Here is a 20,142-nt window from a genome sequence, read left to right as displayed (position 1 = left end):
CATACACAGTGGAGGCGGGGCCTTGTGGCCGCTCAGAGCAGTGAGGCCTGGGGGTCTTGCAGCTGTGCAAGGCATGGAGGAGGATGGTCCCAGCGTCTCTGCCACCTCATCCTGCCTTTGCACTAGCCTGCCTACGAGCAAAGGTGAACTACCTGTCTGCATTGTGCTCCTGCCGGTAGAGCTAACCCTTCGAAAGGTTTCCTGGCGTACCATTCCAACCAATAGGACTGAAGCTTTCCTCATCCAATCAGCTGTGCAGTTCTGACCAATCAGAGCGATCTATTCTGACCAATCAGGATAGTGCCTTTGGACTAATCAGGGGCACAGGAACATACCAATCAGGGAGTAGGGGCGGGACTTTTAGCGGAGCCAGTCGCGCTCTGGCTGGGAGAACGCATTTTCAACAGAAAACTGGAGCGGTTGGATCCGAGGACACTGGCGAGGTCTCGCTGGAGGGAAGCGGGCAGACCAGCGCGGAGCAGGGCAGATCGGAGCGGACCATCAACAGAGCGGAGCTGCCTAGTTGGGAAGCTCCTGACTACAGCTCCTTCTCCTAAGCGCCCTGAAGTGACTCACACTTCCACCTGGAGAGCAGGTAGAGAGCACCCACCTGGAAGTTACCATAACACTGCAACCAGAGTCATCTGACCCAATTGTATTTACCCATATTATTTTTCCTTATCCATATTTTTAGCCCTGTCATTTCATCCCTTAACTTCTACTCTTCTCCCCCTTTTGATCCATCCTCTTTAAAGCAACACGGCCCTCTTCTCACCTTATTGGCGATGATACAACAAAGTGGTTAAGAGTAGAGAGTCTAGAGTGACTGGGTTTGCACTTAAGTATGTCTTTTATTAGCGTTGGGATTCAATTTCCTCATCTGTAAAATGAAGATTATATAGGTACCACCACATAGGATTGTTGTGAGATTTTGACGAGTTAATATATGTAAAGCACATATCACTGCCAAACATATATATGTGTCAGCTATTATTATTATTGGATCCCTGAGTTATGTCCAGAACTCATCTTTGCCCCCTGACTTTCTATATATATATCACCCATTTTGTGCCCAATCCAGGGCTAAGTGCTGTAGAAGCTACAGAAATATGACATCATCCAAATAACATAACAATGATAGGTGGGAAGTAAGGGAATATGCATAAAAGGGGAGGTTATATATAATTAAGTACTAAAAGAGATATTATAATTCACCAGAACCTGTAGTCACTGGGGTGTGGGAGTCAGAGAAAGCTGCATGAATAAGCTAGAACTTTAGCTGGTACTTAAAGGGAGTCTATGATTTGTTAAATAGAGAAAAACCAGTGAGTGCAGTGTAGGCAAAAGCATGGCTGAAGGAGTGATCAGGGCTTAATAGACCAGTCTGGCTGTAAAGAATTGGTTTAGGAAGCAGTGACAAATCTATATGTATAAAAGCCTAATAATGCTAAGTGTCCGACCAGTTCACCATTTGACCAGTCGTTATGACATGCACTCACTGGGGCAGTTGCTCCGACTGATAGGTCAGCTTGCTGCTGGGGTCTGGCCTAGTAGGACTGGGTGAGACAGGCTGGACTCGCCCCGGAGCCTTCCCGCAGTCCCTCCGCAGCCCCAATGGTGCACTAGTGGGGTCCCTCTGCCTGGCCTGCACCCTCTCACTCTCACAATCCAGGACCCCTTGGGGGATGTCTGAGAGCCAGTTTTGTCCTGATCCCATAGGCCAGGCTGAGGGACCCCAATGGTGCATGAATCGGTGCACCGGGCCTCTAGTATGATTATGAAAACCTGTTAAGAGTGTGAAAGTTACACTGAAATAGGGAGAGCCACTGAAAGTTTTCAAATGAGAGAGAGAGATGATTAACATGATTATTTTAGATTCCATATGCAGAGCGATCTAGAGTGGGAAGTTTGATTCAGGGAGACCAAATAGAATGCTCTAGCAAAATCTAAGAATAAAGTGAGAAGTCGTTGGACCACAGCGGTTGTGACAGGAGTAGAAAGAAAATCCTGGGGACACTATAAAGGCAGAACTGACAAGATTTAGTAACTGACGGGAGTTGGGAGGTGGGATGTAGAGAAAAGAATAAAATAAGACCCTGGGAAATTTCTGTCCTGGATGATGAGAATGATGGCAGTATAACAGGTGCACGTACAGCAGTTGGGAAGGAAGGCTTCTGGTTGAGTGGAAATGGGGCAGACGGGTATCTTTCTTTTCCTGACCTTCCCGAAAAATGTGTATATAAACTGAATAGGTAAGTTGTTGCTGAGGGAAGAGGACAAATCTAAAGGCAAAGATTCAGTAATCCACAGAGTTAGTGGTTGAAACAACCTCAGGAATTTAACAGCTTTTATTATTTTATTTTATTGGATTATTCCTCCCTCCCCCATTGTTTTTCAGAGAGCGAGTGGAAGGGAGGGAAGGAGGTTAAATTGGTCCTAGTTACTCCATCTTGGCCAAAAGCCAGTAGTATTCCCTCCCCCTATAATAGTATTTAAATCTTGATCCAGGATCCAATCAAAGATCAGGCATCACATGTAGAGTCTTTGTTTCCTATAGTCCAAAACATTTTCCTACACTGTATTTTTTAGTCTTTTCTGACACTGGCATTTTTGATGTGTTTAAGATAGCTGTCTCGCATGTTGTCCCTGAGTCTAAATTTGTTTGCAAGATTCAAGGTAAACTGTTTTGGGAAGAATACAGTAAAACTTCACTATGACAGACTAATTGGGGTGAGGGGTGCCCATTAAAGCCAAAAAATCCGTTACATAATAAAGTAGGTTTTCTGAATGCATATGTTAAAAAATTGACAAATTAGTTAACCTGATTTTACTTCTGTAGACACGTTTGTGTAATTAAAATTAAGTATGTATGAAAAGTTTAATTTCACAGAAAAGTTTTCTATCCTATATAATAAAAGCATAGTATGCAAATTGTCCCCTTGACCATGAGTTCCTCCGGGAGTTTGACCAGTGGGCAGTGCGGCTGGGGGAAGGGAGGGAGGCCCCAGCTGGCTGCTGGCAGCCACTAGGGACCCTACCAATGCACGAATTTTGTGCACTGGGCCTCTAGTCTTATTATAATTTTAAATTTATACTGAATAGGTATACTGCATTCACCAGTCACTGCGAGTAAACAGATGCACACGGCTGGGGCCAGGCTTAGCGCAGGTGGGAACATTGGCTGCCATGGGATAAAATTGCTGCTGAGCCCTAGCCAGTTTGGCTCAGTGGATAGAGCATTGGCCTGCAGACCGAAGGGCCCAGGATTTGATTCTGGTCAAGGGCATGTACCTCAGTTGCAGGCTCCTCCCCTGCCTAGGACCTGGTCGGGATTCGTGCAGGAGGCAACCAATAGATGTGTTCCTCTCACATGGATGTTTCTCTCTGTCTTTCCCTCTCTCTTCCACTCTCTCTAAAAATCAATAGAAAAATATCCTCGGATGAGGATTCAAACAAACAAACAAACAAACAAACAAACACTGCTGCAGAAAGTCGTCAGGAGACAACAGAACCAATTACCACACACAATTTGGTGTGATCATGTGCTAATCATTCGAAGACCTATGTTTACAAGCAGTGATCCTTGCATTTAAATATGTAGACTATAGTTGTAGATATGTGATATTTATTTATGTTTGTGAAATGACTACATTGTTTTTTCCAAAATATGGCCTATTTGCTCAAATTTGTTAAAAATAACAGTGAAATAATAACAAAAAATAACCTTTTCATTTAATAATAAGCAAATCTTGGTTAAAAGCATTTTAAAATTAACAAGATGTTAATTTTCACATATGACATATGGATCGGAAATTGTGTCCGTTAAATTTGAAGTCCATTAAATCGAGGTCTGAAAAATCGAGGGTTTACTACATAGGTGATGTATGCTTCCTACCTCCTCACTTCAGGGGCCCATAATGGGCTACACTTGATCCCTTGGTGCAGATCTCTCCATTGTAGAGTTATTTTCCCCTTGGTAACTAACACATAATCTGTGGGATGGTACTTTGGGATCAGGGAAGATTCTACTCTCAACTTTTTACCAACTGTGCATCAATGATAATCTGTGTCTGAATTGATTATTGGTGGTTACAAAATGACACTATTTTCTAATTCTATTATTCCTTCTACGTTTATTAGCTGGCAGCATTATTCCATAATAGCTTCCCCTCTTTTCTTTTTGAGTATCATTATGCTCTTCCTTAATTATGTTGTGCATTATCATTTTACTTTTGAATGTTTAAATTGCCCAGATTTGACCAATACAACCTGTTATTTAGCCACACAGTGTTGTTGTTGTTTTTTCCTTTTTTGATTAAGGTATTACATATGTGTCCTTATCCCCACATTGCTTCCCCCTCCCTCCCACTCATGCCCTCACCCCGCTGATGTCTGTGTCCATTGGTTAGGCTTATATGCATGCATACAAGTCCTTTGGTTGATCTCTCCTGCCACACAATGTTTTTATGCCCAGAGTAATTTCTTATATATTTACCACTCACAATTAGGAATTGAGAAAGGGACTCTATAAGTTGGCGACTTATTCGGAATCTTCTGAGAAGTCTTCCTCTTCCTGTGGACTCTCAACCCAAAGTGAGACTTTGGGTTGGGAGAGGGAGATACAATTAAACTATGAATTAGTGTCACCCAATCCTAATCCTTAGCACCTTTATTCTAGACATCCTATCCCCCTGCCATACTTACCCTTCTGTTGGGCACGTCTGTCCTCCTCTCTATTTATTTACAATGTTAAGAGTAGCAAGTGGCCTACCTCTTCTACCTACTCTAGTAACTCCTTTGCCACTAATTGAATTCTCTGTGTTTCCATTTATAGGATTTTACCTAGCTGTTTGGCCTGCTACCTCTGCCAATTTAAAAATAATATTGAGACTGTAGGCAAGACAGTCAAACTGCATTTGACACTGAATGTCTGCCAAACACAGATTGTGGTGAGTCAGAATTGCCTGATAATAAAATTTAAAAAATTTTTAAGTTTGTTTTAATTTTTTATTTTTAATCAATGGTAAAATTGTAAACAAATAATGTAACTGCATTATTATTATTATTATCATTATTATTTTTGTTAAGCCTCACACGAGGATATTTTTTCCATTGACTTTTAGAGAAAGTAGAAGGGCGGGAGGGGGAGAGAGAGGAAAAGAGAGAAACATCTATGTAAGAGACACACATTGATTGGTTGCCTCCCACATGCACCCCGGCTGGGGCCAGGGATCGAGCCTGCAATTGAGGTACATGCCCTTGACTGGAATTCAACCCAGGACCCTTCAGTCTGTGGGCTGACACTAACCACTGAGCAAACTGGCTAGGAAAATACATGTTCATTTTGTTTCTTTTTGCAGTTTTATAAAAAGAGTACAAATGATACTGTTTTATGAAAGTTTTATTTGGAACCTGAGAGTTTCTAGTTCCATCACCAGAGGCTGCTGCCCAGCCCTTTTCATGGATGGGAGGGCTCTTGACTGTCCAACTCCAAACTTGCTTTCAAGCTCCAGGCTTTCTACCCACCAGACACTTGGTTGCTTTTAAGTATTTTTCTACATATTAGGTTATTGGCACCTACTTGATAACTTGCAAAATGTGCTTTCATGCCTACACAGCTTGAATACGGTCTCTGTCAGTGATCTGGGCACATCATTAATAATAATGCTGTGCTACTTATATCAAGACAGTGCTGCTTATTTTTCAAAACAATGTTTTGACCAATTATATTACTCCCACCCCAAGGATGGGTAGGACATGCATTTTAATCTCCATTCACAGGTGAGAAAAACTCGACCAGGAAGTACTAAGTGCTATCCTCTATTGTCCAGGTCTCTGGCTCCCAGTTTTAGGTGCTGGGCAAGCCCATGTTCCTCCTTTCTCAGAGCCCTTACCTATCCTCTGACCCTCACCACCCCGCTGCGCAGTGGTACACTTGACCTGCATGCAGTCAGGAGCTTTGTATGGTTCCCCAAATAAAGCTGAAAAGAAAAGAAATGACTTGAAATGAAAGCCAAGTAGGCATCTGACAACAGTTGCTTTTTCCCTTCTGTATTTTAGGGCCCCAAGTGTTATTCCATAGATTTATTGAACATTCCACATTGGCACACAACCCGGCAAATCTCAGTCTACATCCCAGAGGCCTGCCTAAATATAAGCAAAGAGCAAGGGTGGACACGGTGGTTTTTTTCTGTAGCCAGCCTTCTGTTATGTGGGCTGGGATATGTGGGAGCAGGGACCAAGCTAAAGAATCAGTGGGTAAATGGAGAAGGGTATGTCCAGATGAGGACCTGTTAGCAGTGGGTGTTCATCATGGTCATCTGTGATGGCAGCAAGAACACGGGCACCCTGAGGAGATGGAGAGAGGAAGCCTCAGGCTCCCTCCGCATCTGAGGCAGCACAGGATGGGGTGCGTGAATGTGAGGAGTCACAGTAGATATGCAGAGGGTCTCACTGAGTGGGGTCTTCTAGCCTTGGCTTTTTATTTTATTTTTATTATTATTTTTAGCTAGCCTTGGCTTTTCTTCAGTACCGGGCATTTGGCCCTTGGGGATCAAAAGACTAATCCTCACTATGGTTACTATAGTTGACGCTATGGAATGTTCTGAGTAAATAACCACTTTTTCCAAAGAAGCCTTTTCTCCTTTGGTTATGTTGCCAGTCAAAGGTTTAAGTTGGGGCTTATATTTCTTCTCCCTAAAGGGCAGTCAAATGCTTGCTTATTCCCAATTTATTTGGCTGGGATGTATGGACTGACAAAAGGCAGTCCCATGAGTTTTTCATTATCAAAAGTGGTCTCTTTTTTATTGATAGGTGAGGAATTAAGGCTTTGACCGGGGAGTTCAGTTGATTAGAATGTCACTCCTATATGCCAAAGTTGTAGGTTCAATCTCCAGTCAGGGCACAGGTACATACAAGAATCAATGAATGAATGCATAAGTAAGTGGAACAACAAATTGATGTTTCTCTCTCTCTCTCTCTCTCTCTCTCTCTCTCTCTCTCTCTCTCTCTCTCTCTCTCTTTCTCTTTCTTTTTCAGAAAAAATCAATAGAGCTCTGAAGGTGCCAGTGCGGCCCTGAGAAGCACAAGGAGCCAGCCAGCATGTGTCCTGCCATTCGAGGCCTAGTCCACCCCCTTAGTGCCCACCCCCCTTGGAGGTGGGGTCCAAGCATCCTTGATGGCCAGCTCCCCATACTGCTCACCAACAGTGACAGGGCCTCCAGGGAAGCCCTCTGGCCTTTGATGCCCTCCATCTCAGCCTGGAGTTGACTAATGTTCTGGTTCTTCTCAGAAATCTCAGTATTCCTGCAATGCAGGTCATCCCATGCTTCCCAGCCAACGTCTGCAGCTCCTCATACTTGATCTGGTACAAGGTCTCAGCCTCAGCCCGGCTGCAGTTGGGGATCTCCATGTACTGGGCCTTGACCTCGGCGATGATGCTCCCGCTCCAGGGAGCGGTTGTTGTCCATGGACAGCACCATGGATGTGTGGGAGGTCTGGACTGCAGTTCACGAATCTCTTCATACAGCTGCCTGGAGAAGGGGATCTGATCATCCAGCCCTTCCAGGAGGGCCTCCAGCTCTGCTTTGCTCATATAAGCTTCATCCACATCTTTCTTCTTCTTTTTTTAAAAATCTCACCTGAAGATATTCTTTCCATTGATTTCCAGAGACAGTGGAAGGGAGTGAGAGAGAGAAACATTGATGTGAGAGAGACACATCGATTGGTCACCTCCTGTGCATGCTCCCACAGGGACTGGGGAACCTGTAACCGAGGTACATGCCCTTGACTGGGAATTGAACCCAAGACCCTTTGGTCCATGGGTGAACACTCTAACCTCTGAGAATACCGGCCAGGGCCAGCCACATCCTTCTTGATGAGGACAAATTCATTCTCCATCTCTGTGCGCTTGCTGATCTCATCCTCACACTTATTCTTCAGTCCTCCACAAGCCCCTGCAAGTTGCCAAACTCTGCCTCCAGCCTCAGTTTGTCCTGGGCCAGCCTGTCCAGCTGCCACTGGAATTTGTTTTTGTTTTTTTTGTGTTTTTTTTTTTTACAAGTTAAAAGCGGAAGTTTATTCCTCACAAATGAGCAAGATTCATTACAAAAGAGGGTAGAAAACCCAGGATTAGAGGAGAAGGAGGACCCAGCCGGGCTGTCTCAAAAGGAAAGAATAGCAACACATGCAACAGTGAACACACCTTTTGAGAACAGGAAAGGGTGGGGCCCAGGGCACTCAGCACTGATTAGTGATTCAATGTCTCTGGAATGTCCTGGCCTAGAGACACAGGTTACGTTATACTCCGCCCACCACTGGGAAAAGGGAGGGTCTCTCAAATAAGGCTGAGGATGTGGTCCAATCAGTGGAGGTTTTAGCCCTCACTTTCCTCTGCTGCATCTTCACCAGGAGATTCTGATGCATCCATCTTCTCTCCAGTGGCTTCTTCACCCTGTTCCATTTTTAGGAAAGCTGCATTCTCAGCTATATCTTGCGACTTCAGCTCATTTTTCTTCTGAAATATGGCCAGGAGAGGTGCAAACAGATTCTTCAGCCAAAGAAAAAGCCTTCTCCAGAAACCGCCCTTCTCCAGCTGGTATTCTGCTGACTTGTTCTGCTGGACACTTGCAAGAGAGCCTCTGGAGCTTTCTTTTGTAGCCTCCTTACTGTGACAAATCGCAATGAGACAGAAAACTACAAAAAAAAAAGCTACTACTGCAATCACAGGTGATGCTATGATGACTTTGTTGTAGTTCTCATATCCTGGCACTTCTTTGGTCAACTCATTTGATTCCTTCTCTTCCTGCTCCCCAGGGGCTTGCATCCTCTCATTTTTCCATTGTTTCATATCCCACTGTGCTTGGACATCTTTACTTCCTGCTGCTCTGTGAGCAGTCTCATCAGAAGGCTCATAAGGGATGAGGAAGTGTCGCTATTTTTGTTTGAGGGTGCCCTCTCTGGCTCCACTGTCAGCTCAGTGCTGATGTTCTGCCGGCCTTGTAATACTTTCATGAGCGGTCCTTCTATTAAGAGTTTTCATCCCAAGGTGTGTTGGTCAGACATTTGATATCACAATGCAGTTTGACTGTCTTTTAGATTGGCAGAAGCGGCAGGACAAATGCTTAGATAAGTTTTTCTAATTCAGGAGTCGTCATGAGAATGTTATCAAGTGTTGTAAATGTCACTTGTGTTGTTCCCATGTCTAAATATTTCACCGCTGGCAAATTGAGTCTCATGCTCTACTGACTGAGTTAGCCGGGCAAACGCTGGGAAATTAAAAAGATATGGATCTTGAAGACTCATCAGGGGATTATTATGGAGAATTATATATTATAAAAGAGGTAATGATTCAAAGGCATTTTTTGAATAAATTCTACTTTATTGCAGGACAAGTCCAAACACTGAAGGGAAAGCAGGCCTTCAAATGAATCTTTATGTAGTTCAAATTATTTCCACTGAGATTTAGTTTCATAACCAAATGGCATGACTTCATGTATCTTTACCGATATATGAAGAAGCATTTCCCTGCAAGTTTAAGACGGGGAAGGTGCCATTGTAGGTGCTGGGCTCTGGAACTGGCACTCTGTGGAGCCTCTGGTTTGAGCCAAAACCAATACACGACAGTGTCCCATTATTGCAGGAACAGAGCTCACATATGTTCATGGTGGCATTCTGTTCAGTCATTAGAGGAACTGTCTCTGATGACTCTGGTTGCTGAGTAATTGTAACTTCCAGGTCAAACGATAGGACTGTGGCTGTGACTTCAGAAAAAGATGGCTGCTGAACCTGAACCAGTTCTGGATATTGAAGTGTCACCTCAGGGTGCTTTGGAGGAACAATAGTCTGCTGCAGGGCTGCAGCATCAGCCCCCAAAGTCGGTTCAGGAGTGATGGTGAGTCCCAGGTCCAAAGGTGGAAAGGTTGGTGGCTGAGCCTGCACAGCCTCTGGTGGTGGAAGTGTCACCTCAGCGTGCTTTGGAGGAGCTGTATAGTCAGTCTGCTGCAAGGATGCACCAGCCTCCAAAGTAGATTCTGGAGTGATGGTGAGCTCCAGGTCCAAAGGTGGAAAGGTTGGCTGCTGAGCCTGAACAGTCTCTGGATGTGGAAGTGTCACCTCAGGGTGCATTGCAAGAGCTGCATTTATTTGGCTACAGGGCTGTAGCACCAGCCTCCAAAGTAGGTTCTTGAATGATGGGGACTTGTAGTTCCAAAGGTAGAAAGGTTGGCTGCTGAGCCTGAATGGGCTCTGGACGTGGAAATATCACCTCAGCGTTTAATGGAGGAGCTGCAGTCTGCTGCAGGGCTGTAGCACCAGCCCGCAAAGTATGTTCAGGAGTGATGGTGAGTCCCAGGTCCACAGATGGAATGGTGGGCTACTGAGCCTGAACAGGCTCTTAAAGTAACAATGTCACCTCATGGTGTTTTGGAGGAGCTGCAGTCTGCTTCAGGGCTGTAGCATCAGCCTCCAAAGTAGACGGGCTGGGGACTCCTGCTGGGATGTAGGTTGTTCTTCTTTGGTAGACTTTGCATGATGTTCAGAGACCTTGCTCGTAGCAGATGGTGCAATCTTCTTAGGGGGCTGGGAAGTTATCAAAACCCCCAGGTCCACATCTTTAACATCGATAGGCAAGAGTCGATGTTGAACTTCCCCCCAATCTGGACTTGAGTCTGTTGCTTTTTTTTTTTTTTTTTAAGCCTACAGCACCCGGTATTTCCAGGCAGTCTCCCATCCAAGTACTAACCAGGCCTGACCCTGCTTAGCTTCCGAGATCAGATGAGATCGGGCGTGTTCAGACTGGACTTGAGTCTGTTGCTTTTTGATGTGAAGGCTGAACATCAACATCCACAGAAGATTTGGAGGTTGATGTCGACCCTTCCCATGGATTCACGAAGTTTGTGTATTGGGAAGAGGCACGGGAGGTAGAGCTGAGCTCTTTGATGATTGAACTAATGCAGGATAGGGATGATGCTTATCTTGAAGTCCTTAGTGGTGGTTGAACAAAAATTTCAACTCAGAAAACACTGCAGAGTGAGTTGAGGCTTCTTGTTGGGGTGGAAGCTGAGCTAAAGCCTCCTGAGGGTTCGGAGCGGGGGACTCTGTAAGTACAGCTTGGTTGAGCAAAGGAAGTTCAATATTTCCAGGAGATTGCTGATCCCAAGACCAGGGCTTGGAGGGCCCCAGGGGGATGGAGGTCAGCAGGATAGAGTCCATAGCCAACTCCGGAATCAGAGCTGCCTGGACCTGCAGCCGCAACAGCTGCCACAGGAACAGAAACCGTGGGGCCCACATGCGCAGCCCGGACAAGACAGTCAGAGGTCCTGGGCACATTGAGAAACCAAGGCAAATGGGGCAAGCAGAGTGACCAGGATACTGGGGCACAATGAGCAATCCAAAATACTGGGGCACAATGAACAACCCAGGACACTGGAGCACAAGGAGCGATTCAGAATACTGGGGCACATACAAGCAACCCAGACAAGTGGGATACAAGTACCATGCCAGCCTGTTTGCCCCCAACTTCCCTCTGCAGGCCTGGTCCCTCCCAACTGTCCTCCCCTGGTGGCCAATTTGTGGTGGCCATCTTGTGTCCACATGGTGGCAGGATCTTTGACCACATGGGGGCAGCCATCTTGTGTGTTGGAGTGATGGTCAATCTGAATATTACTCTTTTATTAGATAGGATAGAGGCCTGGTGCATGGGTGGGGGCCAGCTGGTTTGACCTGAGGGGTGGGGGTTCCCTTGGGATGTGGGGGTCCTGGGTGAGGGGCCTGTAGTGGTTTGTAGTTCGGCCACGTCCCCTGGTGACCTAAGCGGAGGCCCTGGTATCTGGGATTTATTTATCTTCTACAATTGAAACTTTGTAGCCTAGAGTGGAGCCAAGCCTTCTGCTCACTCTGTGGCTGTTGCCATTTCTGTTGGGATTTATTTATTTACTATAATTGAAACTCTGTAGCCTTAAGTGGGGGCCAAAGCAGGCCATGGCTGCAGGAGCTTGGCTTCCTTCATCGCCGGGGGCAACCTTAGCCTCCTGCTCTCTCCATCTCTGTGGCTGTTGCCATTTTTGTTGGGATTCATTTATCTTCTATAATTGAAATTTTGTAGCCTTAAGCAGAGGCCTGGGCCTGCCAGGGTGTACAGAAAGCTTGGCTTTCCCATCGCAGGGGAAACCCAAGCCTCCCTCCTGCTCTCTCCATGGCTGCACCCATCTTGGTTGGGTTAATTTCCATAATCACTCCTGATTGCCTGGTGGGCGTGGCTTGTGGTGTAGCAGAGTGATGGTTAATTTGCATATTACTCTTTTATTAGATAGGAAGTTACTTGTTGCCTGCAGTCTCTATGCGGTCTCCACTTTGGTCCTCAGGTATCAGGGTTCTCTCCTGTTGATTATTCAGGAAGTTTTTCTGTGTTTTAGTTGTAATCCCATTTTGTTCCTGGGAGCATGTCCGTGCAGCATCCACTTACTCTGCCGCCATTTTTAATCCCTTCCTTGTTGGTTTTTGAGGAGGACATTTCTGGAGAAGTCCGCCTCTTTGGCTGAGGACTGTGTTTGGACCTCTCAGTTCATCATAGGCAACAAATGGAGCAAAGCTGCAGGATACTGATGAGGATGAGCTTTTCATCAAAATGTAAATGATTGGGAACAGTTTGTTTTCTTACTGATTTCAGAGAGGAAGGGAGAAGGAGGGAGAGATAGAAACATCAATGATGAGAGTCATTGATTGGCCGCCTCCTTCACACCCGACACTGCGGAGCAAGCCTGCAACTGGGTCAAGTGCCCTTGACTGGTGAATTGAACTGTGATCTCATGGTTCATAGGTCCACACTCAACCACTGAGCCATGCCGGCTGGGCTGAGTCCCTGTTTTTTACGTATCGAATCAGAGATTCTCAAACTAGTTTTCTAGCCCAGCCATGAAAAAGAGTGATGCTCACACAGAGGCCTCCGTTCTCTGCAGATTCTGCTGTTACTACAGACAACTTTATACCAACAGTTAAACCAGTGAAAGGCATCAGGAATACCACTGCCTTTTCCTCCAGATCTGCAGGCTTCAGTTTCCCATTGTTCTCATCCCCGGGTGATGGACTTGAAACTCAGCTATGCCAGCAGCTACAGGCCCTCTTCCCCCAAAATGGCCTGGGAAGGCTCATTTCTCATGTTATCCCTTCTTTGAAAATGGACTGCTCTGGGGTCAATGTGCAACTGGCCTATGGGCAAACTCATCTGCAGAACAGGCCCCCTCATGAAGCTTCAATGAGCAGCAAGAAGTAAATGTTTCCAAGGCAGAGTGGAATACGGATCAATGGAAAAGTGAGAGCTACGTCAATGAAAGGACAGAAGTCCAGGGTGGCTAGAAAGAGCAGTAGTCCAGGGAGGTGAGGATCACTCCCTAGACACGGGACCTGGACTCAGTCAGTTTAGGACATGCCATGAAAGCGCCCAGGCAGGAAAACCTGAGGCGCATAGTCTGAATCTTGTCTTGACCATGTGACTTTGGCTAAGACAATGACCTCCTGCTTTGCTCACTTAGAGAACGGTGCCGCTGCTCCCAGGGTAGACAAGGAGAGGGCCTAACATGCAAGATAGATAAATTGTACATGAAAAATGGTAATGCTGAGATTCCATAACACATCAGATGACTCGTAAGGACCTATAAGCTATTCACCTGAAATAGTGGGGTTTTCGAGTAGCAGTTAAGAATAATTATTCTTTAAATATATTTTTACTAGTGGCCCTGTGCACAAATCCATGCGCGAGTAGCTCGCTGCCACTTGCCTCAGCTGGCTTCCCAGCCCACCACCACTCATAGCTCTCTGCCACACGTAGCTCACTGCCCCGCCCTCCTGTTCGGTTGTTTCGCATCATGGCATGACAACCATTTGCATATTACCTCTTTATTATCTAGATTGATTTCAGAGAGGAAGGGCGAGGGAGAGAGAGAGAGAGAAACATCAATGTGAGAGAGACACATTAATTGGTTGCCTCCCACATGTGTCCTGACCAGGGCCAGGGATTGAACCTGCAACCAAGGTGCCAGGGATTCAACCTGTATCCAAGGTGCATGCCCTTGATCAGGAGTTGAACCTGCGACCCTTTGGTCCATGGGCCTGTGCTCTACCACTGAACCACACCAGAGGGGCTGGGGGCAGGGGGCAGGAAGGGGTTGTTTTATGTTTTCTTAAGTGATATGACAAAGTCCATTTATATTTTGGGGAGCATTTTCAAAATTGCTTAACTGTAAACAACTTAATAAAATATGTCTATGTAAGAAATGTCCAAACCTGTAAAGAATTTTTATGAGTTTTTTTGAGCCAAACTAATGACAGTTGCCAGGAAGCAAAATTTCAATGGATTGGGGAATGCTCCAGAGAATGGCAGTTTTGCAGTTTATTTTATACATTAAAATCCAAGGAGGCTTACATGAAATGCATTGGTGGTAGATTTGGGAAATCTCTGAGATTGGATAAAGAGTAAAGTGAAGAGACAAATACTCTTTTTTACATTGGCTGGTATAGGGTATAGGCTAGTTAACAATGAACATTTACAGCACATAGAGATGGTATTTGGGCAACAAGATAACAATGATGGGTTCCATGTTCTCTGCTCTGGTGGGAGACTGTGCTCTGAGGGTTGGGAATAAAGGGGATTACTCTGATAGTCCAAAGGTATGTTATTATAGATGAAAAAAAAAGTGACAGTAGACTGGCTTAGTTAAGGTAAAGATTGACTCCTGACAAGGAAGATACTGATACAGTAGGCAGTTAGACATGAGCGGAGTAAGAGCCATAGGCCAGGTATTGAAGGTCACCAGGGCAGAAAGCCCAGGTGCATGGCAATGGACAAAACTGGGAAAAACAAGTATTGTAGGGTGGGACTTCGCCTCCAGCATGACCTTCCTCTCCTAGCATATTGCTGATCATACAGTTTGGACCCTCCTCTGACCTTTCATATTGCTGGTCATGCAGTTTGGACCCTCCTCTGACCTTGTCTCCCCTGGCATGTTGCTAGTCACATGGCGACCCTTTAGAGGAGGAACAAGGGGGCCAGAGAAGAGCCTCATATAACTCCCATTAAAACCCTTGCACGTCCACTCCCTTAAGCAGCAAGCCCTCAGGACAGTGAGGGCCTGACATGCACCAAATAATCTTGGATACAAAGCCTCGCATCTATTGACCACAGAGACAGAGTTTTTGTCAAACTAGAGATCACATCTAGGCCTCAGTTGTGTTTCAGTGCCAGGCCTAGATAAGCAGCGAAACCAGATGAAGTGATGCCATGGCTGACATCAGGGCCAGGTGCAATGACTAATGACCCTCTGACCCTCTAGTGCTAACCAATTGGTAGAGACCACAACCATGAAAGGACAAACCTGGAAAGCTGATGAGTATTCTACTGAAATCCTCCCCTATAATCCCTGCCATTGGAAACCAGATAAAAACTCTTAAGACAAAGAGCCCAGTGCACACATGCTCTCTCTCTCTCTAGAGCAGGTCCCTGCCTTTTCTTCCCCCTTTCTTCCCTCAAGGCATGTACCTTTGTTTTCTCCTAAACTCCAAAGGCCCTTCTTTTGCCTCAGTAACTTGTTTCCTGAGTTCACACCACTCAGCTGGCTCACTCTATCTCTGTGATTTTCTAAAACTTTTGGTGTATTTGCGTTCTTGGCTCTGAATTCTTTCTTAGCCAAACTCAAGGACTGAGGTCTAGCCTCACCGGTAACATCTGGTGCTATTTTGCCATTAACAATACCAGCCTAGGATGTGACAACCAGTCATGACCCGCCTTTAAGAAGTTTTAATTTCAGACCATCCTATGTGGTTACCTGAGGTCTCTGAGTTTGTAAGTCCTTCCATGCAGGCCTCCCCCAAGCTTGTCAGGTTTAGTATGTGGCTCCTTTTTTGTCCACTAGTAACACCAAGCTTGAAAGCCAATTTTGCTTTGTGGTCACTGGTCATCATTCAATACAGATGAACACATCATCCAATACAGCCAATCACCCTTTAAGCCCAGACAGCCTGCAGTACAAGAATCCTGTTAGAGCACTTTAAACAATGCTTTTATTGATTTCAGAGACAGGAAGGGAGAGGGAGAGAGAAAAATGGATGAGAGGAACATCATTGATCAGCTGCCTGCTGCACGACCCCCTACTGGGGATGGAGCCTGCAACCAGGGCAAGTGCCTTGACCAAGATCAAACTGTGACCTCCTAGTTCAGTGATGGGCAACCTTTTGAGCTTGGTGTGTCAAACTTCGCCAAAAAACTGAGCTTAACTAGGGTAGTGTGTCACTTTGAGGAAAAAACATTATTTCGCAAATGTTTCATCCTCAGGAGCAGCAAATGTTTCATCCTCAGCATGTGGCCGCTTCAGCATCCGGGTGTCATCAGAAATGGCTACGCGTGTCAGTGCTGACACGCGTGTCATAGGTTCGCCATCACTGTCCTAGTTCATGGGTCAACATTCAACCATTGAGCCACACCGGCTGGGCAGGCCTATACTTTTAATGATAAGAATGATCTCTTTACTATTTAATGTTTCACTTTAGCTATTTGGAGAGAAGCATGATAGTAAGAAGTCCGGAGTGGCCGGGAGAGTCTCATTCCTCGTGGACTAGAGCGTCACACAGGGGTGACCACAAGGTGGTGCTGCCACTCTGAATGTTGGGAATATAAGAAAAAGTATAACTTTCTATTGTTGCCACATTTACAGATGCCCCCACCCCCGCCCCTAAGCCAAAGTAACTTTTGATGCCTATTACAGTAACTTAAAGAAGTTTTACAGAAACTTTCCTGGGTAGGGAAAAATCCAGGTCTTCCCTATTGTGTTCCTCCTTTACTTGTACCCCAAACACTTCACTTTTGACGCTTCTGGTCACCATAAGTATGGAGGTTCCCACCCCCACCCCCACCCCTGCGCCACACAACAAGCAATTCTCTGAGCATCCTGCAATTTAACTCATTTCTAACACTATCTGCCTAGCAATGGTGTTGGAGCCCAAAGGTTAAGGGCTCAGTCCCACAAGACTGCCCCCACCCTTGCCAATCGACAGCCCAGTATCACCTGTGCTTCTGACTGGCCAGCTATAGATCAAAGGTTTCCATGACCCCTTCCCTGGGTTCCATTAATTTGATAGAGCTGCTCTCAGAATTTACGATAAACACGTTTACCAGTTTATTAAAGGATATGATAAAGGATACAGATGAATAACCAGAAGAGAAGACAGAAAGAGCGAGGTGGTCTGGAAGTATCCCAAGTGCGGGCCCTCTGCCCCTGTGGAGTGGAGGTGTGTCACCCTCTGGTATGTGCATGTGTTGCCCATCTGGAAGCTCTCCCAACCGCTTACTATTGGGATTTTATGGAGGCTTCATCTCTCAGGCATGATGAATTATTAACTCCATTTCCAGCCCTTCTTCCCTCTCTGGAGAATGCGGGGGCGGGGGGGAGCTAAAAATGCCCCTGATCATGGCCTGGTCTTTCTGGTGATCAGCCCCCATCCAGCAGCCACCCAGGAGCCCACAGTCACCTCATTAGATCAAGAGCTGCTCCTAGTGCTCTTACCACTGAGGAATATGCAGGGGTTTTAGGAGTTCGTGCCAGAGACCAACACATATACATGTTTTCTGTTGTCTGCACAGGCCAGATTTCACAAACCAAACACACACGAGCAACCAGAAATTTGATCGAGAAAGAACATTATCAGCATCCAGGGCTGTACTGTGCCCCTTTCAGTCATGGCTCTCTCTCTCTCTCTCTCTCTCTCTCTCTCTCTCTCTCTCTCTCTCTCTCTCTGACTTCTAACAGGATAGGTTAGTTTTGCCTGTTTTCATACTTAAGTAAATAGAACCATGCATGTGATTCTTTCACTCATGATCGTCTGTGAGGTTCATCCGAATCACTGCACATGGTTGTGGATGGTTCACCCTCATGGCTGTATAGTGTCCTGTCATGGGACTATACCCCAGTTCGTTTAGTCACTCCACTGCTGAGGGGCATCAGAGTAGCTACCCTGCTGCTAGAACACGGTACATGTATTTTGGTGAACATATGGATGGTGTCTGTTGGGTGCACCTCTAGGACTGGGATTCCTGGGTCACATGGCCAGCTTTAGTAGGCCCTGCCAGGCAGCTTTCTAAAGGCTGTACCCTTTGCGCTCCCACCAGCATGGCGGAGAGTTTCAGTTGCTTCATACATTCAACATTTTTTTTAACCACAATAATTTTAAAAATTATTTCTTTTAAAAAAATTGTTGAGACAACTAACATTTCTCGAAAGCCTATTATGTGCCTAAGCTCTTCTAATTGGACACAGCACTGAGCAAGAACGATCCTTTTTCCCCTGCAGCCTGGGCCCTCGAGGACACTATGGCTCAACCAATGAACCAAGCATGCTTGGCAGGTGCTGGGGCTAGGGGGGAGCAGGCGAGATGAAGCTGCAGAGACCTCTTTGGCTGAAATTCTGCCTCCCCCTTCTCCACAGCAGCTTCAACTTGGTCCTAGCAGGGCCGAGTAAGTTGGAAGACGCAAAGGACTATAAAGCTGATAGAAGAATCCAGTGTTGCATGCTTCTTGATAAATTGTTTCCTGAGATTATTCCAAGGTTTATAACAAAATGCTAGCTGTCCTCTATCTAGACGTTAGAAGCAAAAGGGGAACCCAGGCAGCTGTGTACCAGGCTCTGTGCAGGGTGTGAGGGACACGGAGGTGACGAAGCCACGGTTCCTGCCAGGAGGGTGTCAAGGTGCAGCAGGGGAGACAGGCAGCGCCCCAAAGCAATGACAGAGTGGCGCTGAGGAGGGGATGGTGAGCTCCACGTGGGGAGTCAGGGAAGGCCTCCTGGGGGAGGGGAGAGATGGTGCCTGGGCTGGGATTCCAGGACAGCAAGAAGCTTGTGCAAAGAACAAAGAAAGCCAAACAGCTTGTGGTCTGGTGGCTACAAGGAGTGTCCTGCAGCTTAGGAGGGGTCAGCACGTGGGGAGGGGGAGACGGACCATGTGTGCAGCTTGGAAGTGGGGCAAGGAGTTTTCACCTTTCTCAGCTTGTGCTGCTCAAGCAGATACAAGCCTGCCAGGCCAGGGATGCCCCAGGGGTGCAGAATAACAAGGCCATTGGCTCTGGCATCAGACAGACCTGGGTCTGCACTGGGCTCGGCCTCTGATTTGTGAGTGACTTGAGAGAAGTTATTTAACTTCTCTATGCCTTAGTTTGCTCATTTGTAAAGTGAGGATAATAGCGGTACCTTCTCCAGAGGCTATTATTAAGCTCAACTCAGGTAGTGGAGGTAGAGCATGTTGTCCAAAGCCTGGCACACAATAAGCTTTCAGTGCGTTAAACTAGTGTAATTATGTCATTGCTTGGTCATGTATCAGTGCATTTTTCTCTGGAAAGTCCATTTCAACTCAGTAATATGTATATATACTAGAGGCCTGATGCACAAAATGTGTGCATGGGTAGGGTTCCTAGGCCTGGCTGGCGATCAGGGCCAATTTGTCAGGTGACTGGTGGTTCGATGGTGGGGAGGGTCCACTGGCATTAGCCTTGGCCCGCCTGGCGCCACCTGCTCCTGCAGGGTGATCTGGGGCCAGGGCCGGCCCCCTCGCTGGCAGGCCCCAAACCCCAATCAACCTGCTGCTGCTGACAGTCACCTCCCTCTGCGAGGTGACCAGCAGGGCAGTTGGGGGCCCCCTGCTGGCACCCACCTTGGCTGGCCTGGGCCTGTGGGCTGGGGCAGCTCCTGCGTTGGCATCTGCCCCCTGGTTGTCAGTCTGTGTCATAGCAATCGGTGGTTCCACAGGTCATTCAGCAGTTTGGTCGATTTGCATATTAGGGTTTTATTATATAGGATTTTAAAATCCTCCACCCAAGGATATTTTGTATTGATTTTTAGGAAGTGTGGAAGAGAGAGGGAAAGACAGAGAGGAACATCAATGTGAGAGAAACACATCAATTGGTTGCCTCCTGCACCCGCCCTGACCATGGCCTAGGCCAGGGAGGAGCCTGCAGCTGAGGTAAGTGCCCTTGACCAGAATCCAACCCAGGATCCTTTGGTCTGCAGGCCGACACTCTATCCACTGAGCCAAACCAGCTAGGGCTCAACTCAGTAATATTTAATTTAAAATTATTTTTATATTAAAAACAGAAGTATATTAAAA

General features: G+C 46.3%; 1 long non-coding RNA gene across 1 annotated transcript; it reads left to right on the top strand.

Annotated features, from left to right (window-relative positions):
• The first annotated feature begins 533 nt into the window (after nucleotides 1-533).
• Nucleotides 534-7,250, top strand: LOC129147433 (uncharacterized). Its single transcript, XR_008554791.1, has 3 exons — nucleotides 534-595; nucleotides 4,835-4,949; nucleotides 7,039-7,250. It is a non-coding gene; the product is annotated as an uncharacterized LOC129147433 (long non-coding RNA).
• The last annotated feature ends 12,892 nt before the right edge of the window (nucleotides 7,251-20,142 follow it).

This window comes from Eptesicus fuscus, chromosome 20 (assembly GCF_027574615.1).
Source record: "Eptesicus fuscus isolate TK198812 chromosome 20, DD_ASM_mEF_20220401, whole genome shotgun sequence".
NCBI classification, from domain to species: domain Eukaryota; kingdom Metazoa; phylum Chordata; class Mammalia; order Chiroptera; family Vespertilionidae; genus Eptesicus; species Eptesicus fuscus.
Note: the sequence above shows the minus strand (reverse complement) of the source record. Positions and strands in the feature narration are given on the sequence as shown.